Source organism: Mchenga conophoros, linkage group LG9 (genome assembly GCF_057382185.1).
Source record: "Mchenga conophoros isolate Kocher_MC1m ecotype Shallow Benthic linkage group LG9, M_conophoros_male_GT1.1, whole genome shotgun sequence".
In the NCBI taxonomy this organism is placed as follows: Eukaryota; Metazoa; Chordata; class Actinopteri; order Cichliformes; family Cichlidae; genus Mchenga; species Mchenga conophoros.
This window is the reverse complement of record NC_140534.1, coordinates 36979330-36986602: the sequence shown is the minus strand read 5'-3', so window position 1 is coordinate 36986602 and position 7273 is coordinate 36979330. Positions and strand designations below refer to the sequence as shown.

At 39.4% G+C, this 7273-nt stretch overlaps 1 pseudogene; it reads right to left on the bottom strand.

Annotated features, from left to right (window-relative positions):
• Positions 1-4860: 4860 nt before the first annotated feature.
• LOC146567851 (GTPase IMAP family member 7-like) lies at positions 4861-6250 on the bottom strand (annotated as a pseudogene).
• Between the last annotated feature and the right edge of the window lie 1023 nt (positions 6251-7273).

Below are 7273 nucleotides of genomic sequence, written 5' to 3'. Positions count from 1 at the left end.
CTTAGAAAGGAACAAGGATGTTGCTCTGGGACTTTAGCAAATATGACAGAAAGTTGAATAGTGATGTGGAAAAACCTGTAACACCTAGGGGATTTCACCCCAAATATTTTTTAGTGACACTTGTGTTGATATGATCATAATGAAACACAACATTCAGGAAGCTTTGTTAGGCAGAAATTCTTTCTGTCTTTCTGTCTTTCTGTCTTTCTTTCTTTCTGTCTTTCTTTTTTTTCTTTTTAAGAAATGTTGGCAGCCAGAAGCAGGCACTTCTCTGCAAAGATTTTAATCAACAAAGGTGCCATTGCTTGTTTTCAATTCATGTTGACTTTGTTTTTCACCATAGACAGTTCAGTACTTCTGAGTACAGTTTCACTTCAGTATTATTTATAGATTATTTAAAATCTAATTTAAATATTTTTTTCCCACTTTTGTGAAGATAGTTCTTGAAATCTTAAAGTGTTGAAGTATCTCCAAAAAATCATAAGTGATGTGCCATCGATTAAGAAAAGTGATAAAGTAGTGACTAATATTTAAGCATTTACACTTTGAATAATAGTTTTATTAGAGTATTGCACACTACTACATGTATAATATAAGATATGCACAACATAGAAGAGCCACCTCGACGGGACAAGACTTAGCGGTTCATCTGTGTCTAAAGGACAAAGGTCAATGTTTCGAGGATGTTTACATTTTGGACCGAGAAGACAGATGGTTTGAAAGAGGAGTGCAAGAAGCCATATATGTCCACTGTGAATGACCATCTTTGAACAGAGGCGGTGGGCTGCAACATCAACTGTCTGCAATCTTATAATCCAGTTTGAGATCCCTTTCCAGACGCCTTAACGCCCACTAAAACCTTGGCCCTTTGACCTCAGTAAATGACGATATGGTGGGGCTAGGTTTCACAATGAATTGACTGGAAACCTTTGCTCTTTGTGACCCACACCCATTTTTACACCTTGACTCGTTTGATTCGATAGAGGATCATTAGGGGGTTCATGACCCTCTTGGGGACACTGCCATAGGGTTTAAAATCTGAGACTCTCCACCATTTGCGGTTAGAACGGAAGAAGCATCTCGGATGAGACGCAAAGCATCTTCAAGAAACCTAAAGAAGTCCAGACGCTTTTCTTTCCAATCTCCTTAGACTACGATGACCTGGATGACTGAGAACCTTCACAGACATTCTGAATAAGAGTTACCATTCTGAAAAATAGTGGTTTCTAGTGTAGGCCAAAATTCTTTATAAAACTGTTGGAAAACCAGCTGGACCTGGAGTTTTATTAAAGCCTGCCTTGAAGATTGATGCCAACAATGGAAGAAAAAATATGAGAAGCAGAGGACTAAGATTCAGAACAATAATTTCTGAAAAGAAAATGAGCCACTACAGTAGACCATGTTGTTGTAAATGAAATGAGAAACCTTTTAAAAAAATGGAAACACTCTTATTATAACCCTTTTATGTGGCATAGGTAGGAGCTCAATTTCTATTTTTATTACAAAGTTGTAATGCAGCCACATGAGGTTGGAAAGTTTAAAGTATTAGTGAAGGGAAAGAATGACTCAGGAGTACTGAACTGTGTGGACCAAAGAACAAGATAAATATCAAGTGAAGCCAAGCAATGACAGTTTTATTGATTAAATCGTTTACAGGGAACTTCCTGCTTTTCTGACATTTCTTTCAGAGTATTTCCTTCTATCGAACCTTCCTGGATGTTTGTGATTCATTGTGTGCTCATCAACACAAGCGTCACTGAAAACATATACATAAGACACTAGTGGGTTTCCACCTACAAGTGTTACAGGTATTTCAACATCAGTATCCAACTTTCTGTCACATTTGTCCCAGCCTTATGGCAGCAGCCTTATTCCATTTGAGGAAGCTCTGGACTGTCATGATGGCGTTAAGAGAGTGTCAAGTCAAGTCAACTTTATTTATATAGCACAGTGCTGAACAGAGGGATAGTATGATCAAATTAAAAGAATTAAAATAGATAAGATAAAAAAACATTTTCAAATGTAATGTATAATGTATAAAAACAAAATCCCTTCAAGCTTCAAGCTCGGGTCCTCTACCAGAGGCCTGGGGAGCTCGAGGGTCCTGTACAGTATCTTAGCTGTTCCCAGGACTGCGCTCTTCTGGACAGAGATCTCAGAGTTGTTCCCGGGATCTGCTGGAGCCACTCGCCGAGCTTGGGGGTCACTGCATCGAGCGCTCCAATTACCTCTGGGTCACCCTCCAATTCTTCTCCAGCTCTTCTCTGAGCCCTTGGTACTTTTCCAGCTTCTCGTGTTCCTTCTTGCTGATGTTGCTGTCATTCAGTATCACTACATCGGTCACTACGACCGTCTTCTTCTGTTTGTCTACTACCACTATGTCCGGTTGGTTAGCCACCACCATTTTGTCCGTCTGTATCTGGAAGTCCCACAGGATCTTAGCTCGGTCATTCTCCACCACCCTTGGGGGCATCTCCCATTTTGACCTCGGGACTTCCAGGTTATACTCGACACAGATGTTCCTGTACACTATGCCGGCCACTTGGTTATGGCGTTCCATGTATGCCTTGCCTGCTAGCATCTTGCACCCTGCTGTTATGTGCTGGATTGTCTCTGGGGCATCTTTACACAGCCTGCACCTGGGGTCTTGCCTGGTGTGATAGACCCCAGCCTCTATGGATCTTGTGCTCAGAGCTTGTTCTTGTGCTGCCATGATTAGTGCCTCTGTGCTGTCTTTCAGTCCAGCTTTGTCCAGCCACTGGTAGGATTTCTGGATATCAGCCACCTCCTCTATCTGCCGGTGGTACATACCGTGCAGGGGCCTGTCCTTCCATGATGGTTCCTCGCCTTCCTCCACTTCTTGAGTTTCTGCTGCCTGAGGTATTCACTGAGCACTCGGTCAGTTGGGGCCATCTTCGTGATGTATTCTTGGATGTTCGTTGTCTCATCCTGGACTGTGGTGCTGACACTCACTAGTCCCCGGCCTCCTTCCTTCCGCTTAGCATACAGCCTCAGGGTGCTGAACTTGGGGTGAAACCCTTCATGCATGGTAAGGAGCTTTCTTGTCTGTGTGCATGTCTGAAGTTTAGTCTCCGACAAGTGAAATGTTCAGCTGGGTTAAGATCAGGTGACTGATTTGGTCATTCTTTACTTTAATAAACTCCTGTGTTGCTTTGGCCATATGTTTTGGGTCTTTTTACATCTGCTTTATGAAATACCAGCCAATCAATTTGATTGCATTTAGCTGGATTTGAGCAGACAGTATGTCTCTGAACACCTCAGGAGTTCATTGTGTTGCTTCTGTCATGTGTCACATCATGAATAAACTTTAGCGTCCCAGTGCAACTGGCAGCCATGCGCGCCCAAGCCATCACACTGCCTGTGCTGTGTTTTACAGTTATTTGGTATGCTTGGATCATGAGCTGTTTCACACTTTCTCAGTATTTTTTCTTGCCACATTTCTGGTAGAGGTTGATCTTGCGTTTATCTATCATGAGAATGTTTTTCCCAAACTGTACTGGCTTTTTTAAGATTTTTTTGTTTTTAGCAAAGTCCAGTCTAGCCTGTCTATTCCTGAGTTTTATGAGTGGCTTTCACCTTTCAGTGAACCGTCTTATTTACTTTCATGCAGTGTCGTCTTCATGGTAGACTTTCATATCCATACGCCTACCTCTTGGAGAGTGTTGTTCACTTGTTTGGCTGTCATGAAGGGGTTTCTTTTCATCATGGAAATGAGTCTGGGATCATCCACCACTGTTGTCTTCCGTGGACGTGCAGGTCTGAGTTTACCAGTGCCGTGTGTCTTTCTCAGGATGTTCCACACTGTAGATTTTGCCTCTCCTAATATTGTAGCAATTTCGCTGATGTTTTTTTTCTGCTTCAGGATGGCTTGTTTCACCTGCATGGAGAGCTTCTTGACTGTATGTTGTCTGTTCACAGCAAAATCATCCAAATGGAAGCACTACACCTCAGATCTACTCCCGACCTTTTGTCTGCTCAATTAATAATGAAGGAATTTCAAACACCTGCCCATGAAATAGCCTTTGTCAATTGTCCAATTACTTTTGTCCCTTTAAAAAGTGGGTGACACATGTTAATTAGCTGAAAATCCTAAACACAGTTTGAATGTGGATACCCTCAAATGAAAGCTGACATGGACACATTAGTCCATGTCCATTATATAACTATAATTGGAAAATGTTTCGATAAATAGGTGAAAGATTTATGGTACTAACTTTACATACAACAAATTATTTGTGATTATTATTATTATCAATTAAATGATTTATTTATTTAAATTTAACCAGGAACTGAGCTTTCAAAATATATAATCTCTCTGTCCTGGGCGGCCATGGTAAACATCCTGGGAAAACTATTTCAAGTATTAAGTATTAACAGTAAGGACAACATTTTTCCTTAATATTTGGTTACCTCTCTTTACATGAATACCTATTGTGTGTCAAAGCACTGAGTTTTGTGTAATATTTCAATATCTTAGTGTGTGATAGATCTGCCTGGTAAAAATATCGGAAAACAAAGAAACACTAGGTGCATGAAATAACTTGAGTTTAATAAATTCAGCATTTATTTGATTCTATTACACTCTAATGAGCAGAACTATGTGAGGAAGTCAGTAGTTTGTTTAACAAAAAATTGAAAAACTCTTTAAAGTAACCATATTTTAAAAAGGAAACTCTTTCTTGTTTAAATGCTACTGTAGTAAATAAAATATAGAAGGCAACTGTTTTGTTATAATCTGTCACTTCAATTTGCAGAATAAACTTTCACCCTCTAAATTATTCATAGCTTTACAGAAAAAAGGCCAAATGTCTAAGCACATGATTTTATCTATATTGCCTGTTATTCTAACAGCCCGATCACCGTGTCAATCAGCTTTTCCACTTCCTGTGAACTTGACCTGCTGTTCTCAAAGAGAACACACCTGTTTCCACACTTTTCAACTATTTCTTTCAGACCGGGTTGGCAGGAGTGAAGGAAATCCTTCAAGGTGATTTCTGCCTGCTGCAGGTCGCCTCCTCGTGTGAACAGGATGATTGTTTTTTCTTTAACTTTACTCCCAAAATCTTTTTCTAACTTTTCCATGATGTCTCTCTCACCATCTGTAAATCTGCTCACATGCATCACGAGTACATACACACAGGGTTCTGACCCACAGAGCTGTTTACACTGTTTTACATGTTTGTCCCAAACTGATGCTTCAATGTCATCATCAAAGATATCTGGGCTATCAATCACACGTACACGTAAGTCCTTCATCTCAGTTTCTGCCACCTGGAATTCTGTGGTGACCGGCTTTGAACTGGGTTTAGACATGAAGCTCTTCTTTCCGAGGATGGTGTTTCCACTTGCACTCTTTCCAGTTCCAGCCATTCCCAGTAGAACAAGGTTCACTGTGGTGATAGCACGCTTTCCTGTATTGATATGTACAAATAATAATGGAAAGAAATCAGTTGGTATCCTACCTTAAGAATGAATAAATGACAAAATAAACATGTATGGTTTCTTTAAATTCAGCTACGTTGTAAAAACATGCATCTTACTTTTTAACTCTTCTTGGTGTGTGTAAATAATTCTTTGCTAAAACTGCCAACTGAATTAAAAGGGCATAAAAGAATTTTGTCAGTTTTTAATGACACATCTGGGATCATGTGAAATATTCTCATTCATGGAACAGCACAACTTTTTGTATTTGTTGGTAAGACGCTCCTGAGAGAGATGTGAGTTTACCTGGCTTTGTTATGTCACTGTGTGATCTGGACATTGTTTGTGATTCATAGTCAAACCTGTAATTTTGTTACAGAGCAATTATAAACTCAGCAGGCAGCTGTTTACAGTTTTATAAAAACTTAATTATTTTTATAACAATAATAAAAATGCAACCTTCTCTATAAAATACAAACATTTTATAGTATCTGTGTACAGAGCTAAAATAAAGAAAATACTTCAAATTGTGTTTGCATGAAGTTAACAGTCACAGTTCAACAAGTCTCAAATTTCACCTTTGCCTCTTAGAGCCTGGCACCAGTAGTCTGTGTTTAGCCAGTTTGTCCAGTTCACTGAAAAGCTGCTGGATGGTGCAGGATGTGAAACAGTAACCTGAGGGTTCACATGTCAGTGGCAGCACGACTGTGAACTCTTCTCTTGGTTTTCCAGTTTTCTTACTCAAATCTTCTATTTGCTTCCCCACATCTTCTGGTGAAAACCCATCCTCTACCACCAACAAGCACATGTCACTGTGGGAATTCTCAGAAAATAGTTCCTGTATGTCATCACAGAATAAGTACAAGTCAGGTGTACATGTGATCTCATATGTATAATTCTCATATATCTCGATGTTTTTGAGAATCTTTCTCGTGGGTAGCACAGACAAATCTTTCCCCAGGATGTTGGTTATTAGGGCTTTCTTCAAAGACTCTGTTTTTCCAAAGACAACAACTGAAATCTTGTCTGTAAAAATAGTGAATCACAGTTTTATTTTTTGATAGTAACAACACTATATATAAAATTTAAACATGTGATTTCAATAAATATTTAGTAGATATAAAAGTGTTGCTTTGACTTGGATTATGCTTTTTAAAAATATAACATTACAGAAACAGTGACAGTAAACTTACTATGAGACATGCTGCAGGCAGAGGCTGTGTGGATGTCCTGCAGGCTGTGACACTCTGTTTGTTTTATATGAACCAGTTATGCAAATGCTGGAGGTGTGTCAAAGTCTGCAAATACTTTCTTAGCAGTGCAGCAACAAGACTGAAAAAAAATTAACACAGCCTTGAGATGACAACATCTGTGATATTGTGGGGAGAAAACCCCAGTTACATGACGCCCTATGAGCAAGCACTCTGTGACAATGGAAGTATTTACTTGTTTGTAACAGGGGAAAAGAGTGTAATTCTGTTCAACGTGATAAGAAGAAGTCAAAGTTGAAATTATGAAAAGTGAAGTGAATTATGTTGTATAAATGTGACTATTGTAATAAAAAAAAAAACCTTTTGCTACAGCGATGAAGGGAGGAGGGGGGGGGAGGGAACAGTAAGATAAGCTCAAATCAGATGATGTCACAATAGATGATTGGATACTGGTAACGCTGGATGTTGGTTGTGTCAGAGGATGAACAGAGACCCTCTGCAGATAAAAATTAGTTTCATTGGGTCATCGCAGACGAGTCAAGGACTGGTTCACACAGTGCATTTTGCAGCAAGAAACAGTGGATTTGGTCGTGTTTTTCCAACCCACTGTGGTTCTCTCT